Source organism: Corythoichthys intestinalis, chromosome 8, assembly GCF_030265065.1.
Source record: "Corythoichthys intestinalis isolate RoL2023-P3 chromosome 8, ASM3026506v1, whole genome shotgun sequence".
Classification (NCBI taxonomy): Eukaryota; Metazoa; Chordata; class Actinopteri; order Syngnathiformes; family Syngnathidae; genus Corythoichthys; species Corythoichthys intestinalis.
This window is the reverse complement of record NC_080402.1, coordinates 57,889,114-57,904,055: the sequence shown is the minus strand read 5'-3', so window position 1 is coordinate 57,904,055 and position 14,942 is coordinate 57,889,114. Positions and strand designations below refer to the sequence as shown.

The window sequence follows — 14,942 nt, the reverse complement described above, 5'->3', positions numbered from 1 at the left end:
TGCCAAAATCAAAATGCCATGTCAAAAACGAAAAACATAAAAAAAAAAAAAAATAAATAAAAAAACTACCTTGGACAGATGTAGGAAGTAACTAAGTTTAATTTCATGTTTTCATAGTACTCAAATATGGCCATCACCAGCAGCATGGACAACATCAAGTTGACATGAGAATTCCTCCCTCCCGCGTTGATTGCGTCTGTTATGTAATCTTTCATGTCATCAATATTCGCTGGAAGTGGTGGAACATACACTTAGTGTATAACATACGTTATGTGCCATAAAGATGGATAACGAACTTTGTCTTTAACATACCAACACGTCCAGCAAGTACTGATGATGTGAAATATCGAACAACAGTCGCAATCAAGACAATAACTGCGACATGCACACGTTTGAGAGGAATTCTCATCGTGGCTTGATTTTGTCCGTGCTGCTGGGTGTGCTCACATTTGAGCACTTGTGAAACATGAAATAAAACTTGGAAGTTATCTTCAACACGTGTCCATCACTTCTTTTGTGATGTCTTTCATTTTTTTAAGTATCACCTTATGATTTTGGCACATTATATTTTTGATCACCCTTTAATTTTTTTGTCTTATTCCATTTTTGCCATGATTCACATTTAGGAGGGTGTGGTAGCAATTGGGTTGATTTTCAGCTATTTATGATCATGGCGTGCATTTTTTATTTTATATATTTCATTGCATAGTAGGTTGTGATATTTTTAATATGACACATAAGCCTTTAGCTTAATTCAATATATATTTAATTGTGCTGGGTGCAAATCATTAATGTTGAAGTGTTTCCTTCAAGAAATTAGCTACATTTCTCATTCTGAATTCACCTATGTGTATACTAAGGCACCAATACTTGTTTCAAATGTTTGGTAGATGTGTTTATGACATTTGATAAAGATTTTGTGTTGCCAGAATTAATATAACACTTAAAACAAGCAAAAACAGCAACACTAGATCTGTATTTTTGTGTATTCACATCAGGATACATTTCTGGCTGGTTACTAAGTTAGGAGGGTATTGGCTTTGAAAAAATCAATTTTCTAAGCACTTTTTCCATGGTCCCAATAAAGCCATATTTCCACAAGCTTGTCCATTCGCAGCACTTCCTGGTCAACTCTACTCTTTTAATGGACGACGGTCTCACAGAAGAAGTTGTAGCTGTCAGTGAAGGGTGTTTCAGTTCTGAAAAACACGCACACACACATAAACCATGTGAGAACTGTTTCATCCATATCATATTTACATAATCTTCCAATCCAAATTATATAGGCTTGTCTTTTCTGCCATTTTTTCCTGAATAAAATTATCAAAGAGGTTTTTGGAACTACGGTTAAACAGACTAAATACTATGTTATTTGTCAATCTAAACTTTTTGCTCAAAGTTAACAATCTAACATCATAATAATGACCGCTACAGCCCAGAACTCACATTGCAAGTCTTAACTTCATATGTGATCTGACCAGAAGCCCACAACTCCCATAGTTATTCACAACAAAAGGCGTGTGTGTGGCTTACCTGTAGTCAATGTCGTTAAAAATCCCAGTCGACGCATTTTCAGCAAGATCCTTCGACGGAGCCTGGGAAGAAAGCCATTGTCTGACGCAACCACGCGGGCTCTGCACGTTTTTTCCAAATTCCTTCCCTTTTTCGCCCTTGGACAGTTGAGAGATGCATATAGCATCGTTTCGATGCCTTTTGACTAAATTCCGAATGCGGTTTTCTTATCTTTGGTTCATCTTCGCTCGTGTTGTAGCTTGGCACGGTCGCCGCCATATTGTTTATTTTCCAAGCGCATAGCAACAGTCCTCGTCTCCTATTGGTGCACGTGACCTAAAATGGCTTCACACACTGACGATACGACTCCGCCGTATCAATATCACTGCGCCACGGGGGAAAAAAAGACCGACACGAAAACGCTAATTGCTAAAAAATGACTGGAAACCGTGAGTAGAACTTTTTTTTTGGTAGTAATTAGCAACGTATGTAAATTACAATGCAGAGATCATGTAGATCCATTTCAGTGGAACGAAATCCATTTTCTAAGCACTTTTTCCACGGTGCCAATACAGCCTATCATTATCTTTCATTCCTTTTTTACTTATTCCACTGTTAGACTATTAGCAATTTGAATCAAAATCAGAATCATCTTGGTCAAGCATGTTTTAAACACGCATGGAATTGAATTTGCCTCTGGTATTATAACCAGTGTTGTCACGCGCTATTCCATAGACTTCGCCATCAGTTGACGAGACAGCACTTACAAACATTGCGCCACGCCTTCCTGTAGGGGGCCGACCCAGGCAGAGCGTTGTGGTGGCTTCCACTGTGATAAACTCACAGACACGCTGCGTTGTAACGCCAGATTTAGATGGAAACAGGACGAAAGTTTCAGTGCATAAAAGCAGGCAGGAATGTCTCCAGTGATTTGGTCGAGGATTCAAGGTAATTATTATATAAAATAGCACTATGCATACACTTTGTGATGTTGTGGGAAAAAAATAAAATGAATGGGAAAAAAATTGTGTCAAAGTGACATTTCCTGGTTTGAATATGTTGCCATTTTGTTTGCTGTGTTTAACTTAGCTTTTTTTTAGTGTTGCCGTTCATTTTGGCGGATGTTTTTTTTTTGTTTGTTTGTTTTTTTTTTGCATGTGTTTTATCGAGTGGACTTGATTATTGGCAGCTGTCAAAAACGGGAACTTAACTGACCACACCTCCACGACTCGCAATTGATTAGTCCCCCTTTATAAGGACAAATGCACGCAGTTGCTGGGAGGAGACAAGCCTGCGTACCTGGCCAAGACAGACGTGCGAACGCACGGACGCGGACAGGGACGCAAGGAAGGATCGGACTGGCTAGGAGGCAATCAGGCAGAGGTGCGACCCCGTAAGGAAGCGGCAGAGCAGCGTGAGGACGTGGAAAGAGATAGATTTGATCAACGCCTCTAACCAGCTAAGTAAAGCAACGCGAACAAGCATAGCACATCGGCGCTTCATTTGTACCATTATTGTGGCGATCGCGTGGCTAAAGGCGTGCTCCCCCCCCCCCCCCCCCCTAGGACGCGGCCACCATCAAGAGGAGGCGGCAGAGAAGCACGACGACGTGAATAGCCTTGATCAACGCGTCTACCAAGCTTAGTAAAGGGACGTCACCACGCAAAGCGCTGAAGCGCATCGTCCATATTAGTGTTGGGGCGATCACGTGGCTAAAGGCGTTCTTCCTCCCCAGGGCGCAGCCACAATCAGGAACAGCGGCGGCAAGGGACGCCACGTGTCGCGAGGAGAGACACCGCATGATTGCCCCCCTCCTGTCTGGCCAAAGTTTTATTAATGATCATCAAATACTGGTTTGGCTCTTTTTAACAAGTTGTGTTGAAACATTTTAGTATTTTTTTTACCAATTGTTTGTTACCGCTGTCAGCGTAAAAATATTTTTTAATTTTTCTAAACATTGTTCTTTTCTGAATTAAAAAATGTTGAGCTCCTTAATTGCGTGATTTTCTAACAGTGGAATCAAACAAAATGTTGGTAGAAAAAGAACCTTCTCACGCGGGTGTGACAATTGCATAATTTTAGCATGTAATATATACATATAATGAATGTTAACTGCCCGTTTTTTTTTTTTTTTTTTGTTGCTTTTAACCAAGAATCATGACTACTTTACGTTCATGTCAATAGAAATTCTGGGCTTTACGCGTTTATTTACAAGATTTTGCAACTTTCTTTGTTTTGTGACGGCCGCCACGTTGACCGTACACAAACAGTAGCGTAACATTAGCTCCAAATATTTACATAAAATGGACAATAGCTACTCGTTTGTTTGCTTTTAACCAAGAATACAGACTGTTTTACCTTTTATACCAGAATTTTCAACTTAAAAAGCTCATTGTTTTGTGATGGCCATGTTGGATTTTTTATATCCACACAATAGCATAACTAGCGGGCCAACTGCCCGTTTTTGGGCAAAATAAATGTAATTTAGACAATTTTTGCGCCCATATAAAAAAAAAAAAAAAAAAAAAAAAAATAAATCAGCTTTTAAGTGTTTTATTTTGTGTAACATTTTAATCTTAAAACTTTCAGTGCGGCACCATGGGGAAGAAGTGTTGGGTTGTGGGCTGCAAGAAGGTCTACCTGACCAACAAGGCGTTTGAGCAGGAGCAGGCCACCAGGGGGACCCCAATCACTCCCTACAAATTCCCCAGGGTTAACGAACCAAGGCCAGGTGGCTCAAGAACAGAGGGATGAAAACAATGACCCTAGTGCCGAAAGGTACTGTTGCTCCTTGCACTTCAAAGAGAGCGGCGTCCACAGTGCACGGAGGGAGGTGGAGGCAGCGGCTTGGCGAGGACGCCGTGCCGACCACAGCACGGCCTACCTGCCCTGGATGCAGGAAACGCGTCCCGTCTCCAAGAGGTCCACGTCCTCATCGACTGCCAGTTGGTTCATACAGGTTGCGGAGGTGGCGAGGATGGAGCAGGAGTTCATGGACAGCGACAAGTTCACCTCCTTTGAAGACCTCAAGGAGAAGATCAAGACAGAGATACCAACAAACTATAGGCAAGTTTTGTCCACAACTAGCTAAAGATAAAAGAAACGTTGACTCTGAAATTACATTTTTTTCGCTGGCAATTTAATTTTGACATTTCATTTTCGTTTAAGAATCTCCCTTGACAAGGACGCCATGGAGCAGAACAGGCAGTTCTTCACCCTCTTCACGTATGAGCCCGTGCTGGGAGTGCCCGCCCGCCCGCCCGCTCGCCATGGCCAATGTGCTGAGGATTAGACAGATCGGGAGCTACTTGACCAGCGAAAATAACTTCATGGTCAGCAACAGGCTGGCCTAGCGCCTGCTCTTGCTAAAGCTCGTTTGGTTCTTCTCCGGGGACGTGCAGGCCCACCTGGACTGCGCCAGGGCAGAGGAGGAATAGGATAACGAGGAGATCTTGGCTGAGCTTGCCATGGAGCTGGCCGACGATCAGCCGGACACGCTAAAAAATTGCTCCTCGCCGCAATCAGCAACTACCGGGTACCCGGCCAGGAAGGTCCAGTCCAACTCCTCTGTGGCTGAGTGCTGCAAGTGGGAGCTTGCCCAGCAGGAGAATATAGAGATTGCCGTGAAGCACGATAGGGCTGACCCACCTTCTGTGATGTTCGACGCCCTGGTCGGCAGGGGAGAGCTAGAGATGGGCCAGGCGGTCCTCAAGCGTCATCTCTCCCCAAGGCCCACGTGGCATCCTTCGGGGTGTCACTGTGGGACTCCCTGATGTGGGAGGACAAGGACCACAGTATAGGTTCTTCTCCCTTGCCATGTGCCACAAGCACGGCTTCAGGCACCTGCTGGAATTCCTGACGGCCTCAGACCCGACCTTGCAGGTTGCCAGTAGGGGAACAGGCTGTGAAGTCTATGCGCATTCACTTTTCCAAACCAGTGATCTGATTAAAACTAGTTTCCTTAGTGTCTGTGCGTTACTATTCAGAGTACAGCCACCTGTTGAGATTTGTGAGGGAATGTTGATCAGTGTGCATCCATGAATAAACGTGAGTATTTTCCCTTCAATCTGGAGGGTTCCACCAATAAGTTGGAGCAGCTTAATGCGCGGCCGTTTCACAGCTTTGCTGTTGCAACACCGAGCATTATTTACATATTTGTGTTGCACATTCATGCCGTGAGGTGACATGATCGTTTAGCATCTTTGCAATGTGTTGTAAATCCGATCGAGTGTAAAGTACTTAGTTGCCGCCACGTTTTGTGGCCAAATTGACCGCATGTGTGAACAGTGTACTTCCGGGTTGTGGGTGCGCGTCCACACACGCCCCCACCTTTGTGTTAATTGTACTGAACAATTCATTTGTGTGTTGTTATCGTGCAGTCAATTTGCATTGTTTTACATTGACACTGATATGCTGTTGATACTAACCCCTAAACCAAAACCCGAATTTCAGAATTATTGACATTAGGGGCTTTAATTAGTCGGTGGAGTTGATTTCAACCAATTCTATGCAGTTTGTCAGTTATTTGTTAATTTCAGAGCTCTGGAGTAGCTAAGCTAGCACGGGATAATGGAGATTGAAATCAATTCAAGTCAAATCAACTAATTAAACTCCCGCTAACTCCAAGATTAAGCCTTGTGTGAAAAATTCTGATCTTCCCCTTTAACACTAGAAAACCCAAGGAGGGATCAGTTGATGAATATACCTTTTGTGCCCAGAGAGGGATCATCTGATCCTAGTTTGCACATCTATTGTGGTCGTTGATGGTGGTCGTTTGTTACTCACGCCTACGGACAATTTGGAATGATCAATCAGCCTAGCATGCACGTCTTAGGAATGTGGGAGGAAACCGGAGTCTTTTTCTATCTCTACATAGAGAAAGAAAGAAAGAAAAAAAAAGCAAATGTGTATGTATGTGGGAATGAAGCATTTAGCTACAGTAAATATGCCACAGACCTAATGTGGATGTGTAGCTGAACAGGTTGACTTTCATAGTATATTGAACTATATTTTAGCAATCCTTTTTTTTTTTTTTTTTTTTTTTTTTTTCCATCTTGAATCCATTTCCAGCAAGCTTATAATGTAGACTCTAAGCCTAAACCAATGTAGGATAACAAAGACAAAATAACCGAATTTCAATCTCTGAAAGATTTATTTAGAGCAAAACAAAAAACTGTACAGTGTACGGTATACAATCCTGACACATCACTGGGTAAGGCGTACAGCATGAGCCACAAGTCAATCGGCCACATTTCTGACACACATGAGACATTTTTTTTCCCCCCGTACACTTTTTTATTTGGCAGCGCCTCCTTTTTGCTGGTGGACTGTGTGTCATGGGAACAAATAAATCTTTCAGAAATTAAATTTGGGTTGTTTTGTCATTGTTATCCTATGTTGCTTTACACTAGAACCACCAGGGGTTTTGGTGCTTCCTAAAACTACCAAGGGTGTCCCATTTTGGGACACCCTGGGATCCGCCCCCAAGCCGAGCCCATCTCATTTCTACCCCTCGGCCCACCCCTTGGCCCTTCAAATGAAGCAATATGGGGTAGGGGTAAGGTGTAGGGCTTGAAACATCACCCTAAGAATTGGGACACCTCTTTACACTCGCGTACGTCATAAGTCCGTTCGAACAGTTGTTACGTAACCAAAAGCGACGATAAAAAGTGCACTAAGTGCACTTGTGCGTTTAGCAAAACTGAAAAACAAAACAAACATTACAAATGAAGAAACACAATGAACAAGCATTACAATAAGTGGTGTCGATTTTTAATTTAGTACACCCCTAAATAGTGCACTTTTTATCGTGATTAATTTTTTTTATCACTTTTCTGACTGAAGAAAACACATTGAGAGTAGATAATACTGGTCATCAGCTGTTAGAGTATTATTTGGATGTATCAAGCTTGTGTCATTGAATTTAAGCAAAGCAAACAAAACAAACACTTGTAACAAACGGAAGGGTCCACAACACATGCACACAGATGTGGAGCACTAATTCAGTTTAATTTAGTTTTGTTTCAAATTCAAATATGGTTTCAAATTCAATGTAATATTTACACCATTGTATGAAACCTGCATGATAGTTTGTTTCTGAACCAAGAGTGGTATTTACTAGTCTTGCATATTTTCTTCCCAGCCATTTCATGTGAGGTGCTTTTCTTGTTACCACTGTTGCTTGGTGTGCTTAGTTGTAGTATTTCTAAATATCTGTGAATATAAATGTATATCCACAGTAAATTGTTAACTATTCTTTTCAAAAATGTTTTTTTAACATGTAGAGGGTATTCAAACAAATACATCCGAATGAATTAGAATTATTAAAATACTGTTATCAAAATATTCTCAGAAGTTTAGCAGTTAGTGTCAAGTAAGAAATAAGTGTCTGATAGTCAAGCTACTTCAGCTGAAGAGGGGGTTGGGGCGAAACAGGCTCAGTCAGGCTACTTTAGCTGAGGAGGGGGGATGGGCGAAACAGGCTCTGTCAGGCTACTTTACCTGAGGGGGGTTTAGGCAAAACCTTGCTGAGTGAGGCTGCTTTCTCTTTCGCTACTACTATTAGTCAGACTACTTTCAGACACTTATTTCTTACTTGCCTACTGTAGGTTGATAAATTTGTAGGTAGATCTGTCTATGTCTTAGTCAATCCCAAAAAAAGGTTCCTTCAATCAAAGTATATATTTTCAATAGAAAATAAAAGTCACTTGAATGAAAGCAAAATGTTTTTGAATGCAAAAGTTGCCTGAATGATAGCTTGTTTCTGAACCAAGAGTGGTATTTACTAGTTTTGCATATTTTTTTCCAGCCATTTCATGTGAGGTGTTTTTCTTGTTACCACTGTTGCTTGGTGTGCTTAGTTGTAGTATTTCTAAATATCTATGAATATAAATGTATATCCACAGTAAATTGATAACTGATCTTTTCAAAAATGTTTTTTTAACATGTAGAGGGTATTCAAACAAATACATCCGAATGAATTAGAATTATTAAAATACTGTTATCAAAATATTCTCAGAAGTTTAGCAGTTTAGTGTCAAGTAAGAAATAAGTGTCTGACAGTCAGGCTACTTTAGCTGAAGAGGGGGTTGGGGCGAAACAGGCTCAGTCAGGCTACTTTAGCTGAGGAGGGGGATGGGCGAAAACCTTGCTGAGAGAGGCTGCTTTCTCTTTCACTACTACGATTAGACAGGCTACTTTCAGACACTTATTTCTTACTTGCCTACTGTAGGTTGATAAATTTGTAGGTAGATTTATGTATGTCTTAGTCAATCCAAAAAAAAGGTTCCTTCAATCAAAGTATATTTTCAATAGAAAATAAAAGTCACTTGAATGAAAGCAAACTGTGTTTGAATGCAAAAGTTGCCTGAATGATAGCTTGTTTCTGAACCAAGAGTGGTATTTACTAGTTTTGCATATTTTTTTCCAGCCATTTCATGCGAGGTGTTTTTCTTGTTACCACTGTTGCTTGGTGTGCTTTGTTGTAGTATTTCTGAATATCTATGTATATCAATGTATATCCACAGTAAATTGTTAACTGATCTTTTCAAAATTGTTTTTTAACATGTAGAGGGTATTCAAACAAATACATCTGAATAAATTAGAAGTATTAAAATACTGTCAAAATATCCTCAGAAGTTTAGCAGTTTATTGTCAAGTAAAAAGTGTCTGAGAGTAGCCTGACGCCCAACCCCCTTCCACAGCTAATGGCTGGTTGCAAGTAAAGAAACAGCAGCCTGACTTGTTCAAACACATTTTGCTTTCATTCAAGTGACTTTTTTTTCTCGATTTGAAAATATATATTTTGATTGAAAGAACTTTTTTTGGCTTGACCAAGAAATAAACAAATCTACCTACAAATTTATCAACCTACAGTAGGCAAGTAAGAAATAAGTGTCTGAAAGTAGCCTGACTAGTAGTAGTAGCGAAAGAGAAAGCAGCCTCACTCAGCAAGGACTCGGCAAAAGGATGACCGGAAGTTAAAAAAAAAAAAAAAAAAAAAGGACGACACTTTTTATATTGCTATATATGCTTTGTGACTATCTGTAAGAACCTCTGTGAAGTCCCCCCCCCCCCATCAGACGCAAATTTATATAGAAATGATGTCAATCGTTTGTGCTGTAAAAGTTTTGTTTGAGCTGCTTTCGTTGTAGAGATACTTACAATTCTTATATAGGTAAATCTGAGGTCAGCTAGCCCCCCATTTCAATTAACAATTGTGTCAATCGTTTGTGCTGCAATGGTTTTGTAGATCAGTATTATGCTTTTATTCAGATATTAATTTCGAGTGGTTACGTCACTCGTAGCTTTTCCTTAGCTTAGCTCCCGTGGCTAATGCAGGATACCAACTCCCAATAACAGAGGGGTGTCCTAGCTACCTACCTAACAAGCACGATCATAACACAAACAAATTCGGGTCCGTTTCGCAGTAAATTGGGGGGCTTTAGATATTAATTTTGAGTGATGACGTCACTCTAAGCCCCTCATTTACTGCAAAATGGTCCTGAAGTGCTGCCATTGGTATGCTCTATGAGCCACGGGAGCTAAGCTAAGGAAAAGCTACGAGTGACGTCACCACTTAAAATTAATATCTCAATAAAAGCATAATACTGATCTACAAAACCGTTGCAGCACAAACTAGCACAAATGACAGACACAATTCTGAATTGAAATGGGGGGCTAGCTGACCTCAGATTTACCCAAAAAGAATTGTAAATATCTCTAGAACGAAAGCAGCACTAACAAAGCTTTTACAGTACAAACGATTGACATCATTTTAATATAAATATGTCTGATGGGGGGGAGGGGGCCAACTGCACAGAGGTCCGTAGAGATGGTCAGATAGCACATACAGCAATATACAATATGTCGTCCTTTTTTTTTTTAATCTTAATTTTTTTGTACTTCCAGGTCATCCTCTTGCCGTCGTGTTGTGGGATTTTGCTGCTGTGTCTTTGCATTTGCCTTCTGAGCCATTCGTGCTGCGAACCATTTACTGTTGTGTTGTGGCAATTAGGGTTCGTGCTTTTGCCAATTTGCAATCGCGCTTTAGGAACTGGGGATCGTGTTGTGGCGGTTTGCATTCATGCTTTTTTTCTTTTGCAATGCGTTTGCAATTGGGGTTCATGCTTTTTTTCATTTGCAAAGTGTTGAGACTTTGCATTTCGCCTGACACCTCTCAGCCACCATAATTTCCTGCTCCTGTTCAAATCCACCCCGCCAGTCGACTGTCGTTCGCTCACACTAGCTCGGTCATCAAGATAAGCACATCCCCCGCCCCTTGACGTAGTTAGCACTTTGCATTCAGAAAGCCACATGGCAGAGCTGATCACACTTGGGTTGGGTTGTGAGACCAAAACATTTGAGATTTTTTTGTCGTCACAAATGTATTGATTATTTCATTCATTCATTCACTTTATACACGTTGCAATGGTCTGTGCGTTTGTTTATTTCATTGCAGTAATTTATACATAAAGTTGCCTGTGTGTGCTATAGGAGAAGAAGAAAAAATGGGCAGAGCAGTGAATGAATAAAATAAAACCATATTCAAAAATAAAACTCTCAAATAATAACTGAAACTATCATGGCAAGAGTCAGTGTAAACTGACCAACCCTTGTGGGTTAGAGTAAGGTTGTTTGCTTGTGTGCTTGAGTGGCCTATTTGAGAGACAATGACACACTCATTTGCACATATACAGATGCTAATTGTGGATACCCAGAGTTGTGGGGTATCATCTGATCCCCTTCTGGGCTTTCCAGTAGGCTAAAAAAATGTTGGGTTTTCTAGTGTTAAAGGACTGATATAATCAGAGGCAAGGCAAGGCAAGGCAAGGCAAATTTATTTATATAGCACACAACCTGGAGATGTGACTTGGTCCTCATTGAGCTTGAGAGCCGACCCGCCTGAAGTGATAAAATTATGACAAGCTTTACTTAGAGCCAATTACCTTTAATTAATTATATCAACAATTAACGCTTGATTAACATCACTGGCACAACAAAAGTGCAGTTACTTTGAAGTGAAATGTAAAGAAATAAACAGGGGAGCGCATATTTTTATTGCCTCCCACATTAACTCCAAGCCTTTGTAAAAGTGGGATGTCCACCTCATAAGAGCTCATTGAACGTGCATGTTTAGCTTTGTGAAATGCGAGCAAAAACACGTTTGTCAGTGCATGGCGCTGTACTTCATTAACTTTATTCCGCCACTTGTCAATAGAGCGAGTTCGGTCCTGTCTGACATCGATAGTTTGCTTAATTGCAACATGCTCTGTTTTTTTCGTGCTTTTCAAAGTTTGGATGGCTGAAATTCTTTGACCCTACATAAAATGCACTGCTCTTATCAGCGACATTGGGATTCTCACGGCAAATTTTACACCACATTTCCGTGCGAGCATCATTTGCTTCTAGCCATGGTACCTCTTGCAGCCACTTTTCAGCAAAAGTCATTTTTTTTCGGTAGCTCCGGTGACGTCTCTGTCGTCTGTCTGTCTTTTAACGGGGGTGGGGGAACACGGAAATAATTACTCAGTGGAGCCTCCCTCTTTGACATTTTGAGAAGTGATTTTCTCGTGTCCGCCGCAAATACAGTGGTCAGCCATCAGTACGCAAAAGCGTATGGAAGCCGTTGAGGGCCAGCGCGTTTGTCTGCATCCAGTACGCATGCGCAACACTTATGTGCACCCCTAGATCTAATAATATTAATACGAATTATAATTGCAAGCAAATGCCAGATTCTTAGTACCTATTCAGAAAAAATAAAACGTAACGTCAGCTTTTTAAATCTTTGCCGAAATCCCTCCCCCCAGATCTAACAATCTTTCATTGCTATGTTCTACTTGTGCATTGTCCATTCAGGTTTGACAACTTTTCAGTCACCATATGGACACATTGTAGATGGGTACATAGATTGTATGGGCTGTGTTCTTTCTTATCACTTAGTGCGTGTTAGGTGCCATGGAAATAGTGGCAAACAACAACAAACTTGATAACTGGGGCAGAGTAAAGAGGTTAAAAACAAGGGCACACTGGTGGGACACTGACTACGTCACTTAACAGATTTTAAACTATTATTACAGCATTAATATTCATCATCACTGCGTTTAATGGGAAAGAACACTTAGTATAAATGATGTCGATGTGAAATACCACTGATCAAAGTATTTGCTAAGCCTGCAAATGGAGAATTTCATAGATAATGATGAAAATAATGGTTAAACCCAAAAAGAAATCACAGCGCTTATTTTATTTTGCGATGTCACTTATGCCCAAGCTCATAAGCACAAGGAAGAACAGGCAATTTGGGATACTCACTTTGATTTGCTGAAATAGTACTAAAGTGTCTGTCCCATGTCGGGTGCCAACTTCCTGGAAATACTAGCTTTTATTTACTTTTTTCTCCACCATTGCATAAATGGAAAAAAAATAAATTTTCTTTTTCAATTCATGAGATTCTTTCCACTGGAATGGACGTGATAGAGGTGTTGTCTTTACCTTGAATTATTTTTTAATTGTTTTTCATCCACACACAGGTCTGCGGGGTTCAGAATCTTGACGGCAGGTTTTGAGAAAGACGGGACAGGATGTAGTTTCCTTTCACCCGACACTTTGTGCAAGATAAAACAGGATTCACCATCATTTGTACAGTGGGGCAAATAAGTATTTAGTCAACCGCCAATTGTGCAAGTTCTCCTTCTTGAAAAGATTAAAGAGGCCTATAATTGTCAACTTACTTACAACTAAACCTCAACCATGAGAGACAGAATGTGGAAAAAACCCAGAAAATAACGTTGTTTTATTTTTAAAGAATTTATTTCCAAATTAGAGTGGAAAAAAAGTATTTTGTCACCTACAAACAAGCAAGATTTCTGGCTGTCAAAGATATCCAACTTCTTCTAACGAGGTCTAACGAAGCTCCACTCGTTACCTGTACCTGTCCACAATCTCAGTTAGTCACACTCCAAACTCCACTATGGCCAAGACCAAAGAGGTGTCGAAGGACACCAGAGACAAAATTGTAGACCTGCACCAGGCTGGGAAGACTGAATCTGCAGTAGGTAAAACACTTGTTGTAAAGAAATCAACTGTGGGAGCAATTATTAGACAATGGAAGACATACAAGACAACTGATAATCTCCCTCGATCTGGGGCTCAATGCAAGATCTCACCCCGTGGCGTCAAAATGATAACAACAACAGTGAGCAAAAATCCCAGAACCACACGGGGGGACCTAGTGAATGACCTACAGAGAGCTGGGACCACAGTAACAATGGCTACTATCAGTAACACAATGCGCAACCAGGGACTCAAATCCTGCACTGCCAGACGTGTCCTTCTGCTGAAGAAAGTACACGTCCAGGCCCGTCTGCTGTTTGCTAGAGAGCATTTGTATGATCCAGAAGAGGACTGGGATAATGTGTTATGGTCACAACTTTTTGGTAGAATCACAGGTTCTCGTGTTTGGAGGAGAAAGAATACTGAATTGCATCCGAAGAGCACCATACCCACTGTGAAGCATGGGGGTGGAAACATCATGCTTTGGGGCTGTTTTTCTGCAAATGGACCAGGATGGCTGTGTAAAGGAAAGAATGAATGGGGCCATGTATCGAGAGATTTTGAGTGAAAATCGCCTTCCATAAGCAAGGGCATTGAAGATGAGACGTGGCTGGGTCTTTCAGCATGACAATGATCCCAAACACACAGCCAGGCCAACAAAGGAGTGGCTTCGTAAGAAGCATTTCAAGGTCCTGGAGTGGCCTAGCCAGTCTCCAGATCTCAACCCCATAGAAAATCTATGGAGGGAGTTGCAAGTCTGTGTTGCCCAACGACAGCCCCAAAACATCACTGCTCTAGAGGAGATCTGCATGGAGGAATGAGACAAAATATCAGCAACAGTGTGTGAAAAGCTTGTGAAGAGTTACAGAAAATGTTTGGCCTCCGTTATTGCCAACAAAGGGTACATAACAAAGTATTGAGATGAACTTTTGGTATTGACCAAATACTTATTTTCCACCATGATTTGCAAATAAATTCTTTAAAAATCAAACTGTGATTTTCTGGGGTTTTTTTCCACATTCTGTCTCTCATGGTTGAGGTTTACCCATGTAGACAATTACAGGCCTCTCTAATATTTTCAAGTGGGAGCACTTGCACAATTATAGGTTGACTAAATACTTATTTGCCCCACTGTAATGCAACATGATAATAAATGCTTTCAAAGAGGTTTGTCTCGTAACAAAGCTCAACATTTATACAATATTTAATATTATTTTTTTTCTTCACTGAATTTGAGGTTGAGATTGAATTACATACTGTAATCAGTAGTTCTACATAATTCAAATGACATTGGCAGTCAAAACCTGATTGGATGGTTTATGTATTTTCTCCATTTTACATAACTGCAAAATACTATACAGTGCTAATAAACGCGA

The 14,942-nt window shown here is 40.7% G+C and overlaps 1 long non-coding RNA gene across 1 annotated transcript; it reads left to right on the top strand.

Annotated features, from left to right (window-relative positions):
- The first annotated feature begins 2,769 nt into the window (after positions 1-2,769).
- On the top strand, positions 2,770-4,572 carry LOC130920062 (uncharacterized). The gene is made up of 3 exons (XR_009064101.1): positions 2,770-2,975; positions 3,078-3,365; positions 4,102-4,572. It is a non-coding gene; the product is annotated as an uncharacterized LOC130920062 (long non-coding RNA).
- Positions 4,573-14,942: the final 10,370 nt, after the last annotated feature.